The following is a 19,654-nucleotide window of genomic DNA, read 5'->3' on the forward strand; positions in this document are numbered from 1 at the left end:
TGCCTCTCTCTAGGCAGCTTCCACGGCTGACAATCAACTCACGCACCTGAAAAATATATTACACAATTAGTCCTTTCCTTCTGAACCTTAAGTTTACCTGGTAAGAAACGTATCTGGTGGCATCAAGAACAATATCATTTGGGGACAACAACAGGGTGACATGGAGGCAATTTGTTTGTGGCCACCCCTGGAGGCGTCTGGCAATAGATTGACACTTTTTTTTTTTTTTTTTTTTAATGCACAGAAGGAACACAAGGCTACAAGCCCACAAGATTGTTCCCTCCAAGAAAAAATAAAAACATGATAACAGAAGCCTTATTCAAGACCCAATCATTTCAAGATGCCTGGACACACTGTATTTAAAACACTACAGATCACAGACAGTAGGAAATACAAAGACAGTTCCAGAGTTGACCTACTGCATACATGAAGTACTGAATGTAATGGTTAACTCTTGCATTTGAGAGTTTACATATTACTATCTATCTATCTATCTATCTATTGCCAGGCACCATAATCCCGTACGGGGTGGCCATTATGAGTTATTTGTTTTACAGGGAGGGGCACTAACCCTCCACCAACCCACTTGACACGTAGGAAGCACGTATGGTTTGGTTATATGGTTACCACCCAGTGTCGTAAATGGTTTCTTGGCTTACAGGAAACCATTTGGCTTGTCACTCAATGTAAAGCCACATATAACGGAAAGAAAAGCAATAAGAAGTGACAGGAAAGATGGGAGAAATAGGAAGAGAGGAGGGCATGCACAGAAAAAGAATGATAAAGGCTAAGGAAGAAGTAGGCAGCATTACATCAAGACAGTTATCATTCTCATTATTTATAACCAAATCAAAGCATTATAGTGTTTTAACAAGTTCTTGATATGTCAAAGTTACCATCACATGATGTTTATATATTTATTTTAAATTTAAGTTTTGCTGATTCTATGAATATTATCAATATCAATATTTTTCATTTCCTTGTATGGTCCAAAATGAGCATATGGTCAATTAATTTCATCAATCAAATGTCAACTGTAACGAACTCTCTGAGGAAACTGAAGAACCTTCTCAGAATTACAACACATCAGGTTTGGTAAGTAGGGCAGACACAGCCAACCATCCTGCCTACAATTTCAGTCTTACTCTGCCTGGCATTGCACTTCCACCACCGCTCTGCTACTTACCTAGACCCATTTGACTGTAATTTGGCCTACAATTTCTGTCTCTCCATCCTGAATACTGAGCTGTAACAACAAATTTACACTAGAATAAGATGCTAGTCCTGACTAAGTGTCATGAAATGGATGCAGAATGCTCAGGAGAGAGAGAAGCAGTCAGGGAGAAAGACTGAAAGTTGAGAAGCTGAGGATCAAAGAAATGGCAGATGAATACAGGACCAAAGTAGAGGATGAGTTAGAATTACTGAATTGGAATGAATTGGATCTGGACAGACTGTGGAAAGCATATAGGGATTGCTTAGTTAGGAATGCTAAAGTGGTATGTGGTGTGGCAAGAGTAACAACAAAGAAGAAAGGTATGGCATGGTGGGATGAGGAGGTAAAGAGAGCGGTGGAGGAAAAGAGGAAGAAGTGGCTAAAGTGGTTACAGGATAGGGGTTCAGTTGAAATCAGAACTGAATATGTTGTGAGCAAGAAGCACGTAAAGAGACTAGTGATGAGGAAAAAGGAGGAGGTAAATGAGGATCTAGGAAGAAAAATTAATGCAAACTACTCTGAAAATAGAAAGTTATTCTGGAAAAAGGTGCGGAAATGTAGAAGTGAAAGCAGTAAGAAATGGGATGGTATGAAGGATGCAGGTGGTAGATTATTAACCCATGGAGATGAAGTAAGGACCAGATGGAAAGAATATTTTGAAAGCCTGATGAATAGGGATAGAGAGAGCAGAGCAGCTGTAAACATGATTGGTTTTGGGGGTGTGCAGAGAAGGTATGCAGTGCCAGGAGACGTGACACTCACACAGGTGAAGAGTGCTGTGAAGCAGCTGAAAAATGGGAAAGCAGCTGGGGTTGATGAGGTGTATGCAGAGATGCTTAAATGTAGTGGAGAGAATGGAATGAAGTGCTTGTTGGAGATATGTAAGAAGACATGGATGAGTGAAACTGTTTCTGCAGAGTGGAAAAAGGCTGTGATTGTACCCCTGTACAAAAATAAAGGTGAATGAAGTGAGTGTAAGAATTATCGTGGCATAAGCTTACTGAGTGTGGTAGGGAAGGTATATGGAAGAATTATTATAGTGAGAGTAAGAGAGAGATCAAAAGTCCTAGAGAGTGATGAACAGGGTGGCTTTAGGAGTGGCAGAGGATGTGTGGATCAAGTATTTGCAGTGAGACAGATAGTAGAGAAGGCTTGTGAGAAGGACCATAAGGAATTTATGGCATTCATGGATCTGGAAAAAGCATATGACAAAGTGGACAGAGAAGGATTGTGGAAAGTTTTGTGCATGTAAGGTGTAGAGGGTAAGCTGTTAGGTGCCATCAAGAGTTTTTATGATGGTAGTGAAGCATGTGTCAGGGTTAATGGGCATCTAAGTGAATGGTTCTCAATCAGTGTGGGCGTGCGACAAGGTTGTGTGATGTCCCCATGGTTGTTCAATGTATGTATGGATGGGGTGATGGGAGAAGTGAAAACATGAGTAATGGAGAGAGGGATGGCATTGGTAATGAATGGTGATGGATGGAATATCTCAAATTTGTTGTATGCTGATGATGCAGTACTGCTTGCAAGTACCGGACAAGAACTTGGTACGCTAGTGCAGAGTTTTGCTGATGTCTGTAAGCATCGTGCCTTGAAAGTACACGTAGAAAAGAGTAAAGTGATGGTTATTGAGTGAGAAGGTGACTCCCAGTACAATGTCACAGTAAACGGAATGAGACTGGAATTGATGAGAGAGTTCAAATACCCGGGTACAGTGATAGAAAAGAGTGAAAAAAAAAAAAATGTTACCATAGACTGAATTAATGTGTCTTTCAAAACAAATAAAGGAATCAGACTTAACAACATTCAGGAAGACTCAGCACTCTTTCTCTCTCTCTCTCTCTCTCTCACACACACACACACACACACACACACACACACACACACACACACAGAAAAGGGGGTGATGCCTGGTAGATTTACCCCTTATTACACTTAAAGCATTATACTGGCAAGTGCAAGTGCAATAAGATTGTGTCATATATTGTTTATCAAGGCTCCAACCTGATTGCATACATTCGCCTTGGTCACCTAATGGCAACTCTCCACATTACTTGATCTCTGGCAGCCTCCCTATTCTGTCCCTTATCCCTGAGGTCACACTCTATAACCTCGTCCCAGGTCTTTTTCAGTCTGCCTCTCACAACCCTACCTGACATTCATACTTCTCACTTTCCCCACCCAATTGCCATCCTCCATCCTCCCCACATGCCCAAACCATCTCAATCAACCCCTCCTTATCACAACACCAATACACTTCGGTCCGATCCTTCCTCTCAACTCTACCCTCAATGTTCACACCTCTCACCCTCCACACCCAGTTGTCATCTTTCATCCTCTCCACATGCCCAAACCGTCTCAAGCTACCCCTCCTCATCACAACATCAATACACTTCAATTCCATCCTTCCTCTCAACTCTTCATCAACATCTCTCACCAAACCAGTTGTCATCTTCCATCCTCTCCACATGCCCAAACCATCTCAAGCTACCAATCCTCATCACAATAATGTTTTCAAGTACATTTTTATACCCTAACTCCTGTTGCAACAATAATCAACTTACATGATGAAACTAAAAAATCCCTAATTATATATGACATGGTGGGCATACAAAGACAGAAGAAAAAAAAGATCACTTCTATATTTTTACCTTAGAAAGTGCAGAACTAACCATCTACATGATATCTCCTTCCTGGGTATAATTTAGTCAACTACTGAGGCTGTGTTTATACTTCAAGATTACTTGTCTCATTTATTTATACCCTTAAAATTTGCACACACACACAGGTTCATTTGTGCAACATTGGGGGGTTAGTCCTTAGCTTTACCTCATCTGATGTCTGTCTATCTGTTGCAAGACGCCTTAATCCAATTAGGGGTGACCACAAACAAATCTCCATATTGCCCTGTCCTCTGCTATTTCACTGACCTCCCTGCAACTCAACATCCGCTCTCCGATCTCTCTCCACTCCATCTCATCCTTGGTCTCCCCCTCCACCTGACTCAAACAGATCTCCATGTTGCCCTGTCCTCTTCTACTTGGTTCACCCTTCTCTAACTCACACTCCTCTGTCTCATACATCTCGCCACTCCATCCCTCCATCTCATTCTTGGTCTCCCCTTCCACCTCGAAATGAACGGATCTTGAATTTGGCTCTCTTTTGTATTGTTTTTGTTTCTTTCTTGGAAGGAACATTAATGTGGGCTCAGACTGTGGTTCCTTCTTCCTTGCATTAAAAAAAAAAAAAACTCTTGCAGCTATTCAGACTCTTACACACTCTTTCAGCCAGTCTAACTTTCATACACTCTACTAGCCAGTCTCTCATTCTCCATCCTTTCCACTTGGCCAAACCACATCAAAGTACTTCTCTAAACACTTTCAATCACAAAAGATTTCACATGAGCTAAGGGGTCTTTGTATGCAACATGTGCTACGAGTGTAATGCTGTATGGTAGTAAGACCTGTGCAGCAAAGGAAGAGGATATTCACAGGCTTAAATGTACAGAAATGGCAATGATTAGGTGGATGTGCAGTGCATCCCTGAGTGCAAGGCTTAAGGGAGCTAGGTTTACGACAGAAGAGTTGAGAGGTGGGGTGGGACTGGAGTGTATTGGTGTTGTGATGAGGAGAGGTAGATTGAGGTGGTTTGGGCATGTGGAGAGGATGGGGGATGATAACTGGGTGCAGAAAGTGAGAAGAGTTAATTTTAGGGGTGGGGTTGCAAGGGGTACAGCAAAAAGGACCTGGGACAAGGTCATTAAGTGTGACCTCAGGGTTAAGGGACTGAACAGGGAGGCTGCCAGAGATTGAGCAGCATGGAGAGCCACCATTAGGTGGCCAAGGCTGACACACGCACATTGGAGCCTTCAAAAACGAAACTAGTCACACCAGGTACTGACCAGAATTTTCAGCCATGTACCTGCACAAACAGTTTGGTTTCTAAGGGTGCTGTTTACCCCTCCATAAATATAAGTTTTTTTTGCTTTCGTTTTATAATCCTGACAGTCTGTTTATATGTGACAGTATGGTGCAGAGACCAAGGATGAGGTGGAGGGATGGAGTTGAGTGATATACGAGGGAGGGGGGGAGTGAGTTGAGGGGAGGGCAGTAAAATGGTGGGTGACAGAGCAACTTGGAGGCGTTTTGTCTGTGGCCACCCTTTGCGGGATTAGGGCGTCGGGCTATAGATAGATAGATGGTGCAGCACAGATGATTTGCCACACAGCACACCCAAGGCAATAACCCTACATGGAGTTTACTGATGACTGACACTGTGTAGGCAGAGCTGATGGAGAATATGAGATACTAGAAGGTCAAAAGGAATAGGGAAGTGAGCTTAGAAAGACAAAGAGAGAGAGAAAAAGAAAAGTAGATAGATAAACAAACAGAGATAGAGAGAAAGAGGGAGAAACTTTATTACAGTACAATGATCCCTACTCTATCATATGGAAGTGAAGCTTAGCCTTACCTTATGACACCCTATGGAGATCTCAGCCACTAAGCCTCAGTTACGCAGTGCCGTGGCATCAATATATTCTTGCAAATACCCTAGCCTGTTGCAGTATGCGGCAAGAGGTGGTGTGTCTCCCATCTTTCGCAGGAAGGCGTCTGATTTCGGCTTGAAGGCTTCTACGGTGCAGGTTAACACGTTTGTGAAATATCCTTTGACGTGGCAGGATCTTCCCCTCTTGCTATGGAACTTTCATTCAAGCTTGGGTAGTACCAGACTCCTCCACAGGGTTAACATGCTGGTCTCATCCCTGGTGAAAGGACACAGGTCAAGCGTGAGAGCAGTGGAAGAGTGGCAAAGAGTGAAAAAATGTTATCTGAGAGGAGCATGTGGAGTGGAAAAGATGTATATGAGAGGTGCATGTGGAATTATATGGAAAAACAACGACAAATGATGAAGGTGACAAGCACTGTGATGTGGATGGTACGAGAAATACTCTGTGATGGTTCAGTCATGTGGAGAACAGAGAATGAGACTGAACAGGAGACTGTATGAGTGAGGTATTAGGGCAAACTAAGGCTAAGATGGTGGGATGGAGTGGTGAGACACATCAGAGGAGTTGTGAATGGCAGAAGACAGAGTGACATGGAGGCGATTTGTCTGTGGCCACCCCTTGAAGGATTAACGTGTCTGGTAAGTTATACAGATAGATACAGGTAGATAAACAGACAAGGTCAAAGGGAATCTGCTGGTAATGCATGACTTCCTGTAAATGTCTGTTACTATGACCTCAATCTTGGCTATAAAAAAATAAATAAATAAATAAATCATGCCCTATGGGTCAGACACTTACATATTGAAACTTTATTTATTTATTTATAAGTGTACATTAGTGATTATTTAATGCACAGCTTCTCCCTTTCCTATAAAAATTCTAATGCTTGATCATTTTAAAAACACTCCTGTGTTGGTACCAGGACACTATCAAGCATTGTCTTGCCTTTCATGTATGCATTTCCTGCTTTCAAATCACTATTTTCCACTGCTTCTCATTAATAATCTTTTGTCTTCCTGTCTTCCACATTTGCATTTCCTACTTCAATTCACCATCTTACACTTTGTCATTAACTCATTTTCTCCTTCCTCTTTCTTGCTCCCATCATATGCACTCTTTCAGCATCTCATAACCTCTCCATACCTAACCTAACTAATTCTGATGCAGCCTAACTGCATCTAACCCTGCCTAATCCTAACTAGTCTCACTTAACCATACCATACCCGACCTAACCCAACCCAGTCAAGCCTAAAATGACCTAATCCAACCAAACCTAACCCAGCCTAACCCAACCAAATAAAACCCAACCCAAAATCTATCAAAACAGACGTATTCTAAAGCAATCTAACCTAATCCGTCTATATCTGGTCAAACTGAAGCCAACCCAACCAAAAATTACCTAATCAGACCAAACCCTGCCCAAAGTGACCTAACCTAACCTTCAATCAGCCATAAATTCGATATGAAAGTTTGCTGCCTGAAAGTCTATGGATGTCACATTCCAAGTTTCACCTGTTCTGTGTACAAGTATACCTTTGTGTTATGAAGCAGCATGTCATTACTAATGCTAGGTATTAATATCAACCACCCTGGCATAGTAAATGGTTCCTGGACTACAAAAGACCACTTGGTTTGTCAGTCGGGGTAGAATCACCAGGAGGTAGCACTACACACTCACTCCCTCACCATTCCAGCCCCTGGAATCCTGACTCCACCTCATAAATATCCTCACTTAAATGCTTCATATTCTGGCATTAATATCCTGTATATCTCAGGAGTCAAGATGGAGAGATGGTTATTTTATGCTGTGTTAAGTAGACAAACAGACAGACTGACAAATGAGGAAGTAAAGGAGTATTGTGGTGTTGATGTGGTTGAAAATGTTAAGAGAAATACTCTGAGATGGTCTGGCTATGTGGAAAGGATGGAGAATGAGAGACTGACTAGAAGAGTTTGTGAGTGAGGTGGAGGGGATGAGGAGAGGGATGGAGTGGAGAGGATGCAGAATAAGAGACTAACTAGAAGAGTGCATGTGAGTGGGGTGGAGGGGGAGACCAAGGATGATATGAAATGGAGAGGATGGACAATGAGAGACTGACTAGAAGAGTGCATGTGGGTGAGATGGGAGGGGAGACCAAGGATGAGATGGAAGGATGGGATGGAGAGAGATAAGAGAGAGGAAGGGTGTGAGTTGGAGGGAGGGAAGAGGACAGGGTAACATGGAGGCAATTTGTTAGTGGCCAACCCTTACAGGAATAAGGTGCCTTGCAACAGATAGATAGACACAGATAGATAGAAAAATGGATAAAGTTACCAGATAGAGACATACCTGACACAATATATAGCAGACTGAGTGTGGAGATACCAGGCCATTCTCCAAAAGTGTTTATAGGAACTGCAAGCCAGGACACTGTAAAATAGAAAGACATGATAATATTAATAACAACAATAATAATCATCATCATAATCATAATAATAATAATAATAATAATAATAATAATAATAATCCATTCATCCATCCATCCATCGTCCAATCCTACGTTGTCCCATGAGGAACGTAGGAGCCCAGGGCTAAGCAATTTGGTCCTGACAATTAACCCTCCAGAGCCCAGTGTCCCCTGTAGGTTACACAAGTTTGTCTGGATGTGGATTATTAACCTTTATTACTTTGTCCTTAAATTTTGGTTTTCTATGGAGCTCAAGCATGTCTGTTTTCTTTGATATAATCAGTGTGGCCCATTGTTTACATATGAAGCTGCAGCAAGAGGTGAAAGAGGGAGTGTTAAGTCTTTTCACCAAATTATTGAGTACTCTACTCATTATGGCTACCAGAAAAGTAAAGGGGTAAGTGATGGTAACTCAGTGTCTCTTTTGAACAGCCTAAATAGTTGCTAAATAACAGCAAACCACCTAAATAACCATATGATGACTGACATCAACTCTATATCATCTTTTATAAAGCCTGTCACCTGTAGGGGACACTGAGCACAAGCTAATACTGTGAAACCTGTGCCCAGTAACAACAGATGATTTTATGGTTTTCTATGGTTTTATTTCATGGTTTGCAGTTTATATGTCCTTGAATATATTGTAATCTTTGATTATTTATTTGTTGATTATTGATTGAACTGCTATTTAGATTATTCATAGTTTTTTCTTTTATTTTCAGTCTGAGTCTTGAAGAGGCAGTTGAATTACTAGAGAAACTAGACAATGAGAACCAGGGTCCAGATGAAGAAATTAGGGGCAGAGATGTAGAGGAAATCACAATTTTCCCTCCAGTAGATGGGGCTGAAACAGATAATGATTCAGATGATGAAAATTCTGGAAACCTGAATCACCTTACTTCATCTCAGTTAGTGTCAGAATGTGAGATAAAAGTAGCTGTCAGGGAGGCACGAGACAGTACAAATGAGAATAATGAGGATAAATGTAAATCAAGGAACAAGAAAACAAACAGACTCTGGAAAGCTAATGTAGAACTCCCTAAATTATCTGTACCTGAGCAAGATGTGCAAGTGAATGACACTCTGGGAGAGTTTATGACACCTACTGAATGTTTTGAACTTGGCTTTGACAAGTCATTGGTGAAGCTATTAGTGGATATGTCAAATAGATATGCATCTCAGAAAAACCATGAGCTACAGGTGACTGAAAGTGAGATGAAGGTGTATATAGGAATCCTTTTGTTGACAGGATATCTAACTCCAAAAAACATACGCATGTTTTGGGAGACAAAATCTGACACCCACAATCAACTGGTTTCAAATAGCATGAGAAGGGGGAGATTTTTTGAGATTCACAAATACCTACACACATGTGACAATGAGCAACTCCCTGATAATGACAAATTTGGAAAAGTGAGACATTACTTTGATCATTTGAATGAATGTTTTGTGAAAAATTCAAAGTATGTAATAACTAGTAACATATCTATTGATGAGACAATGGTGCCATATTATGGGCATCATGGCAGTAAACAGCATATACATGCAAAACCAATTAGATTTGGATATAAATTATGGTCAGCTGCAACTCCAGGAGGATATCTGGTATACTTCATACCATACCAGGGATCAAAAACAGCCCCACTGCCAGATCAACTGAGGCTAGGACTTGGTGCTTCTGTTGTTTTGTCTCTCACATCTCACTTACCTAAGACAATCAAGTCATACAGTCTTTATTTTGACAACTTTTTCACTAGTCTGCCACTTCTGGATGAACTAACTGAACTGGGACACAAAGGAACAGGAACAATCCGAGAGAACAGAACTGAGAAGTGTCCTTTGGAAAGTCCACAAGTGATGAAGAAAAAGGCAAGAGGATCAATGACCATGAGAACAACAAAAAATATAAGTGTTGTCAGGTGGAATGATAATAATATTGTGACATTGGCATCTAACTGTCATGGATGTCGGCCTGTTACAAAAGCAGACAGAATAGCAACTGTGAATAACAAGAGACAGAAAATCAAAGTTGACTGCCCACATGTAGTGACCATGTACAATAAGCATATGGGAAGAGTGGATCGATTTGACCAAAATGTAGACTCACAAAGGGTGGCATTTAGAGGAAAGAAATGATGGTATCCTCTATTTGCATTTGGAATTGATGCAGCTTGTCAGAATGGGTGGCAGATTCATTAAAGTGTGTGCTACTAGTAAAATGACATATTGTGACTTTAGGTGATCAGTGGTGCAGGGTTACCTTGGAACTTACTAATCACCACCCACAAAATCACCATACTGAAGTGGTAGAGGGGAAAAAAGAGTGCATCAGAAAGTACGCACTGATGATGATATAACTGGTCATGTACAAGACTCCTGCAACCAAGCTCGATGTGCAGAGTGTCACAGGCATACCAGAATCATGTGCAAAAAGTGCAAAGTACCTCTTCACATTCACTGCTTTTATGTTTTTCATTCCAAATAGACTAACCTAGTTTACTGTTGTTTTTTTTAATCTCTACATTGATTACTTATATGTGTTTAGTCAAGTTTCATTTGCTTTGATTCAGAACCTACAGTATTTTTTTTATGGACAAATGGCATCACGATTATGATTTTTTTTCCTGTATACATAATACTTGTATCTATTGAATAATTCATTATGAATGCAGATATGAAATGTGAGTACTTTGGTATTTCAACCAGAAGGAAATCTTTTTTTCTTTTGGCATAGTTTAGACACTTATAGTCGTTACTGTTCTGTAATTACTAATATTTTCAGTAGAAATGTATGGCATCATGAACAAATATTGAAAAATAAATCTTCAGTAAGCACTTATAATGCATTTTATGCCATTTATCATGCCTACTAATAACAAAAGTTATGTAAACTATGCAAACAAATATCATTTCATATGTAATGGATGGGATAAAGCATTCCCCACATCAAGTTGGTCCGGCAAAAGCCCAGTGTCCCCCGTAGGTGACACCCATTTTCTAGCTACACTATGGCTCTTACAAAAAAAGTCATACCAGTAAAAGTGTCTTGCAATTGCTTTCTAAGTAACATATCAAATTTTCGAAAAGACTGCTTCAAAAATAAATGAATGGGCTTTGAAGGGTTAAGAGGAGCCTGTGAAGTCACATGGAGAGACAGGCTGACAAATGAGAATATAAAGGAGCGTTGTGGTGTTGATGTGGATGTGATAGGAAGCGTTAGGAGGAATACACTAAGGTGGTTTGGCCAAGTGGAGAGGATGGAGGGTGAAAGACTGACGAAGAGATTGTATGTGAGTGAGGTGGAAAGGGGAAGAGGGAGGGGGAGGCTGAGGATGAGATGGAGGGATGGGGTGGAAAGAGGGGTGTGAGCTGGGAGCGGGGCAGTGAAATGGCGAGGGACAGGGCGACGTGGAGGCGATTTGTTTGTGGCCACCCCGAATGGGAGTGAGGCATCTGGCAATAGATAGATAGGTTTTAAATGGCCATGTAATAAGTGTATTACAATAATAATTAAACTGTTCAAGGACTCAATGTTTCATGTATTATACACCACAGTAAACATTATGTACAGTATTATCATCATTCGACCGTAACTATGGACAGCACATGGGTATAACAAGTGGAAGGGGGAGGGGGAAGGGGTGAGGGACGAGGCACCAGTGTTCGGATTGGTACTAAGTATCCATAGGCTTGGCCTAGTACGGCACTGACTGTTTTCAGTTCATGTCCTGCATCTCATCAGTAGCTCATTTTCTTTTTTTTCCCCCCCCTATAGTCCTGTATCTGACTATGGTTCTGTAGGAAAGTTTGAGTAGTGAGAATTTTTGTTCATTAATGTTTAGTATGTGTCTTAGTAAGGATTTGTGACTTGGGTGGACATCCGTCATCAAGTAGGTTTACCGGCTATGACGTCATCAGTAATGGCGGCTGCTCGATCACGAAACCTGTCTTATCTCTGTTAATATTTTTACTATTTGCTTCAATTTTTTTTTATTTCCACAAAGTTAACCTTTGGGAAGTTAAGAGGTGATGTATAAGTGATGATCTTTACAAATACATCTTAAATAAATTTATTTAAGCGTATTAATTCTAATATTTTCATATTAGAGTTTAGAGATGAAAGACAACACAATGTTCAGATATGTCTTGCAAAAAGGTAACCCATTTGTTATGATTCCTAATCCATTGCACAATCTTATCACAAAAGAACTGGTTTCACAAGAGACTAAGAAACAGATTTTGAATGCTTTTCACACTGGAGGTGATTTGTATTCTACATAGCGCAAAGCAAGGTATGAAGATAAAACAACAAGGATCTCAAGTACAATCCACAAAGTCATGCTACCAGCATTTGATAGCAACAAAACACTAAGTACAGGTCTCAAACAGACATCTGTGAAAAAAGAAGTCAACAACTTCAGCTCAACGTATGATACAAATAGCTCAAGCTCGTGGATATGACATGCAGGAGCTGTTCCGATTAAATTTTGATCTATCTGATAGCTGCTCACTATTTGATGAACATGGGCTACTTAAAAAAAACACAAAAAAGTGCATTGTTAAAAGAGCTGGAAACCTCTTATTGCAGCACCAACAGTGATCAATTGTTCCAGTCTGATGAGGAGACTTGCTATGTTGTGGATGTCATGAATTCCTTACGAAAGTTATGACAAGTGAAAAGAAAACCTTTGGTGGAGCAGCTTCTGCTTTCTCTTCATATGTTCAAGGTATCACAAAGGACTGTGGCAGAGTCGATTATGTTTTTGACAGTTATCACAAGCTGTCACCAAAACAACCTGAGAGAGTACAGAGGCAGTGTACAGGAATTGTTATTGATATCAGTCACATTTCTGAAGAGGTGCCATTGCCTATCCAACTTAACAGTTTTTGGGGATCGAGAAACAAGCTGATGTTACAAGAGTTCACTGTCAATACACTAATATCTTCTTTGACTCAGACACCATGTGCTACTACACATTTAGTGTTTTTTCCAATAATGAAGAAGAGGAAATAACATTTAACTGTATATCAGTGCAAAATGGTAGGCAAGTAAAGCATCCAGAGATAAACTGTTTGTCAGTTGAGGAAGTTGACTTTAGAATGATGATTCATATAAAACATGCATCCCAACATGGCTTTACAAAAATTGTTCTTGTTAGTGCTGATACTGATGTAATGGTATTAGCTTTGTTTCACTGGCCTTCTCTTCATCAACTTGGTGAACGAGAAATGTGGGTGCGTACTGGAGTTGGCGATTCCACAAGGCTTTTGCCTGTTCATGTTATTCATAAAAACATGGGTCGAGACTTATGCTCTCTGCTTCCCGCCATCCATGCATTATCTGGATCACATTACACAAGTAAGGTTGGGACCAAGAAAGCAGCTCTTAATATTGCAACAAGAACATATTTGGAAAATTTTGGAGTGTCTCATGATCCAGAAGATGTAGCCAAAAGCCTCCAGTCTGCAGAAGAATACTTAGTAGAGTTATTACGAAAAGGATCACCTTGCAAATCTTTGGATAAACTCAGATTGTGGCTGTACCATCACGGAAAAGACACAGGCATTGAAGACTTGCCACCCACAAGCAGAAGTGCCAAGGGACACTTGTTGAGGTCATACTTTTATACATATCTTCAACATCACTGCATTGGAAACATGTTTGCTCACTTAGATCCTTGTGAATTCAGTTTTGAAGTAGAAGAAAATGGCCTGGTACCACAAACCAATTTACAGAAATATCCCAGTGACTTTATTGGGGCATGTAGCTGTGTAAAATGTGCCAAAGGCTCATGTATTTGCAGGGAAAATGAAGTTACCTGTTGCCCCTTTTGCAAGTGTAGGAGTGTAAAAGGGTCTGATACAACTTGCAAAAACCCTTTTTGATAGCATATGCACATGTCTGTAAAACAATCACTATTTTGTAAATATCATTTTTTGTATAATTGTAAAAGGGTCTGAGACCACTTGCAAAAACCTTTTTTGATAACATATACACATGTCTGTAAAACAATCACTATTTGTAATATTATTTTTTGTATAATTAAAAAGAGGTCTGATACAACTTGGAAAACCCTTTTTGATAACATATACGCACATGTCTGTAAAACAATCACTATTTGTAGATATTATTTTTGTATAACCGTATGATATCACTTTATGTACAATATTGAGAAGAACTGATGCATTACATATATATAAAAGTAAAAAAAAATGTTCAAGACAGAAAGAGTTATAAATGCATTCTTATTTACCTTCTACATACTAATAACAACACACTGACCCAATTTTAAAGCAAATAGTAAAAATATTAACAGAGATAAAACAGGTTTCGTGATCGAGCAGCCGCCATTATTGATGACGTCATAGCCGGTAAACCTACTTGATGACGGATGTCCACCCAAGTCACAAATCCTTACTAAGATACATACTAAACATTTATGAACAAAAATTCTCACTACTCAAACTTTCCTACAGAACCATAGTCAGATCCTGGATTACTATCATTGTAGAATAATGTGACTTTGTTTTTCAATATGGGATTTATTCCCAAAGTTTGCCAGTGCCATTCAGTAATACCCTGTATATAACAGCAGAAGGCACAATACTCTGTTCTACTTTACTCACACCAGCTGATTATCACCTCTGTTTATTAGTAAATCATTAATTTTCAGTACCTTTGTTTCCTCTCCATCCTCTCACCTCTCGTATTTCTCTCTAGCCCTTTGAATACTCTCGGCATTCAAAGATAATTCATCAGTACATAAAAGCTCCCAAGGTAGTAACTAAAGGACAATGACATTAAGTGCCAGGATAACAGCATAGGATTCAACACAGAACTCTGATGCACCCCACTCACAGAATTTCTTGCTTCACCCTCCATCCTCTTTCACACACAGTTGCCTCTTCATACAGCAGCTGCATCAATAACCTGTCTTTCCACAGCCCATTTTTACTGTCAACCATGACACTGTATTAAATGCCTTCCCCAAATCCACAAAGACAGCAGTACAGTATGTCCCCCCCCCCCCCTGGCACCTGTCTTGTTCGTTAGTTCCTTCATGGGAACTACCTTTCTGCTATGTATCAAGCACTACATTCTGTCCTGTTTTCACTTCATACTTCCATCACAAAGTCACCTTTTACCTAGGGGTTCCCTTGTCCAGCCAGACTACATCTCTGGCTTCTACTCTACTCCATACTGTACTCATTGCCATCTTCAGTAACTCACCCTAAGTTTATTTTGTCTACTTGTCTACCTCCCATGTTCTTATTTTTAGTTACAGGAGCTGATTTCCAGGGAGGGGCACTAACCCTTTGCCAACCCACTTGTTGCCACATACGGAACACGTATTGGTTGGTTATACAGTTACCAGCCAGTGTTGTAAATGCTTTCCAGGTTTAGAGGAAATCAAGAGTGAGAGCAGTGGAAATGAGTTATTTAAGAGGAGCATGAGGAGTCTCGTGAAGAGACAAACAAATGAGGAAGTGAAGGAGTGTTGTGATGTGGATGTGAAAGGAAGCGTTGAGGAGAAACACACTGAGGTGGTTTAGCCATGTGGAAAGGATGGAGTGAGAGACTAATAAGGAGAGTGTGTGAGTGAGGCGGAGGCCAAGGATGAGATGGAGGGATGGAGTGGAGAGGCATATGAGAGAGAGGAGTGTTAGCTGGGAGCAAGGCAGTTAAATAGTGGGGGACAGGGCGATATGGAGGTGCTTTGTTTGTGGCCACCCCTTGTGGGATTAAGACATCTGGCAATAGATAGATAGATAGATAGTCTACCCCCCCCCCTACTCTTTAAATTTCCACACCTCCCTCCACTACACAAAGCTTCTTGACTTCATGGCTTCTTGACTTCCTAAATTGGTTCCTAAACTTGAGGTGTGAGTCTGGTAGTTAATCCTATGACACAAACTGCTCACCAAATGTATCCTTCCCATCCCTGACCAACTTGCTGTTTCTTCTGAGACAAAAAAATCATCTGACTTCAAGTTCCTATATACTCTTAAGTTATCTACCAATTTTCTTCCTAAACACAGCACTACAGGACACACTATCAAGGCTGGGGCTTACAAATTCTTGTAAGAGTGATGAAATGTCAGTTTTATAAAAGACATGGAGCTGAGACACTTCTTGGACCAGCCAACAACTGAGGTAAATATTATATACGAAGTGAGGAAACTTGATGATGTAAGTGTTAAAGAGTGTGTCTATCTATCTATTGCCAGACATCTTAATCCCATAAGGGGTGGCCACAAACAAATCGCCTCCATGTCGCCCTGTCCCCCACCATCTCACTGGCCTGCTCCCAGCCCACACACCCACCTCTCTCACATACCTATCCACTCCATCCCTTCTTTTCATTTTTAGCCTCCCCCTCCCTCTCCACCTCACTCACATACACTCTCCTTGTCAGTCTCTCACTCTCCATCCTCTCCACATGGCCAAACCACCTCAATGTGTTTCTCCTAACGAGTGTGACATTCAATCAATCAATCAATCATTTCCTGTGACTCCCCACGGGATGCATAGGGCCTCAATGAACTCTCTCCACCAATATTTGTCTCTTGCCATCTCCTTCAGGTCCCACCAACACTCCTCTCCTGCTTCCTTTTTCATTGTCCTCAACCAGGTTTCCCTCGGCCTACCTCTACCTCTTCTTCCTCTAGCAATCCACTCTGGCACATCCTGAATTAAACTACCTTCTTTTCTGTATATGTGCACCAGCCACTTCCAACAAGACAGTCTCACATATTCATTAACTGGTTCCACTCTCGTAATAACCCTTACTCTTGCATTTGTAACTCTGTCTTGCCACTTTACCCCAAGAATCCTTCTCAGTATTTTATTCTCAAATCCTAATACTTTCTGTTCTGTTGCAATTGTACTATACCATGACTCATGCCCGTAAATTAAAATTGGTCTAACCATGGACTTGTAAATTTTCACTTTAGTATGTACTGAAAACATATTATTATTCCAAACAGATTTCAACATTCCAACAGCTCACCAAACCTGTCTAGTCCTCTCCTCAATTTCATTGTTTAATGATCAATTAGATGATACAATCGTTCCCAGATATTTAAAGTTTTTTACATTCTTCACCACATTATTCCCAATTACACAATCGATTTGGTTCTCCACGTTCATATTAATAATTTCAGTCTTTCCACAGTTTATTACCAATCCCACTTTTTCTCCTTCCTCCACCAGACAATGAAGCACCCTCTGCATCTCGTAAATATTTCCGCAAATCGGTACAATATCATCAGCATAGACCAAATCCATCAGCTTCTTATTTTCTTTTCAGTTAATTCCTGCACCTGTTCTCCTTACAACTTTTTTCATAACATAATCCATAACCAAAACAAACAACAATGGTGAAAGAACTCCTCCTTGAATCACTCCTGACCTAACTTGAAATGGATCACTCAAAGAACCACCCACCATAACCTTACAAAAAGTACCTTCATGCAGGCTTCTAATAATATTTACAAACTTTTCTGGTATACCATAGAATCTCATAATTTTCAACATAGCTCCACGTGAAACACTATCAAACGCCTTTTCAAAATCCACAAAACACATGCTAAGTGGCATTTTCATCTCATTAGCTTGTTGCATTAGATGCCTTACAATAAATATATGATCATTACAACCTCAACCCTTTCTAAATCCCGCTTGTTCTTCTCTTAAAATTTTATCAATTACTGGCTCTATTCTGTTCAACAAGATTTTGGAAAAGACTTTTGCAACTACAGGTGTCAAAGTTATCCCCCTCCAATTGCCACACACACTTAAATCTCCCTTTTTTGGTATTTTTATAATCACTCCATTTTTTCACTCTTCTGGAATTCCACCATTATCCCAAGCCACATTAAAAAGTTTCAAAAGCGCATTCATCAACTTGTCATTTTCCATTTCAAGCATTTCAGAGAATATTCCATCCTCACCTGGGGCCTTAAAATTCTTTAACTCCTTTATAGATTTTGCTACCTCTTCCAAAGTTATATCCCCTGTTTCTATCTGCAAATCTCTCTCGGCTGGCAAAATGTCCTCTTCAGCTGGGATTGGTCTATTTAGAACAGATTCAAAGTGCTCTTTCCACCTTCCTTTTATATCCAAATCTTTAGTGTGACATTAGACAGAAATAATTATATGGAGAGAATGGATGCAGATATGATGGTGAAAAGAGTTTAGAGGTGAAAGGAGGCATGGTAGGACAAGAACCTATCATAATTATCTATCTACAGCCAGACACCATAATCGTATAAAGGGTGGCCACAGACAAATCGCCTCCATGTCACCCTGTCCCTTGCTATTTTGCTGCCTTTCCCCCAACTTACACCCCTCTCTCTCACAGAGCAAGAGGATGGATGGATATAGTAAATGATCATATATGAAGGCAAGGTACGGAAGCTGATAAGGCTAGGAAACTGAGGCAAATATGGTGACTTATATTACACAGGGGAAAATACATGATAAACAATTGGAAAGTAATATTATGTGTAAGAAAACCATCATCCCTCCCTCTTTTCCCATCCAAAGACAGGGTAAGGTAGCGTTTAGAATGCAGGAGAATAGAAAAATATGATAAAGTGAATAATGAGCACCTTAGTCAATAATATGGAGTATAAAACCACTCTGGTACTGCAAAGGAATGTCTTCATGCAGTGGTGCCAATAGACAAACATTCCTAACTTCCTAAACCCCAAGAGGAGCATGGTGGACTGCAGAAGAAGGGCAACATCAGCCTGCAAACCCCCAGATTTAGTCTTGAACAAAATGCAACCACATTCAGGTACTTACTAGACAGTGGAGATAATTGTCAAGGTGACTGCCAGAGATCGGGCAGCGTGTAGAGCCGCCATTAGGTGACCAAGGCTGACGCAGGCAAGCATGTTGGAGCCGTTATGTACGATATGATACGATGACATGGCAGTTTCCACGGCTGAGTCAACTCCAACCTGAAAGTGAAAATTATATATTAACCTTTTCAGTCTCTGGTTAAGTTCATAACATTCTCTGAAGACAGCAAGATTTTGCATGGTTCTATCTATCCATCTATTGCCAGATGCCCTAATCCCATAAGGGGTGGCCACAAACAAATACAAGCATTTTCCTGAATATTTCCAAGAAAATTGACGGCATGAACTGGGAGGTTTGGGGTGAGTTGGCCTGGAATAACCCTGCAGCCTTCATGGGGTGGCACTGATGTAATGGTGGACTGCAGAAGAGGAACTTCCACCTGCAGCCCACTCAGTTCATGTTGCTCAATGAACCGGGGGCTGCAACTACTATTACTTATACTACAAACTTGGCATAAAATTGAAAAATCACCTTGAAACTGAGCTGAAATAATACGGTACAATGCCAGTCACAAAGAAGTGCCATGGAAAGGATTTTGAGTCACAACACTTTTTTCTGTCAGAGCTGAATGAAATAAAGCTACAAGAGGCTGAAATCTAGGCCAGGTCAAGGTG

The sequence above is a fragment of the Coenobita brevimanus genome, unplaced genomic scaffold, assembly GCF_032717465.1.
Source record: "Coenobita brevimanus isolate Jiangsu-jjx unplaced genomic scaffold, ASM3271746v2 jjx.HiC_scaffold_154, whole genome shotgun sequence".
NCBI classification, from domain to species: Eukaryota; Metazoa; Arthropoda; class Malacostraca; order Decapoda; family Coenobitidae; genus Coenobita; species Coenobita brevimanus.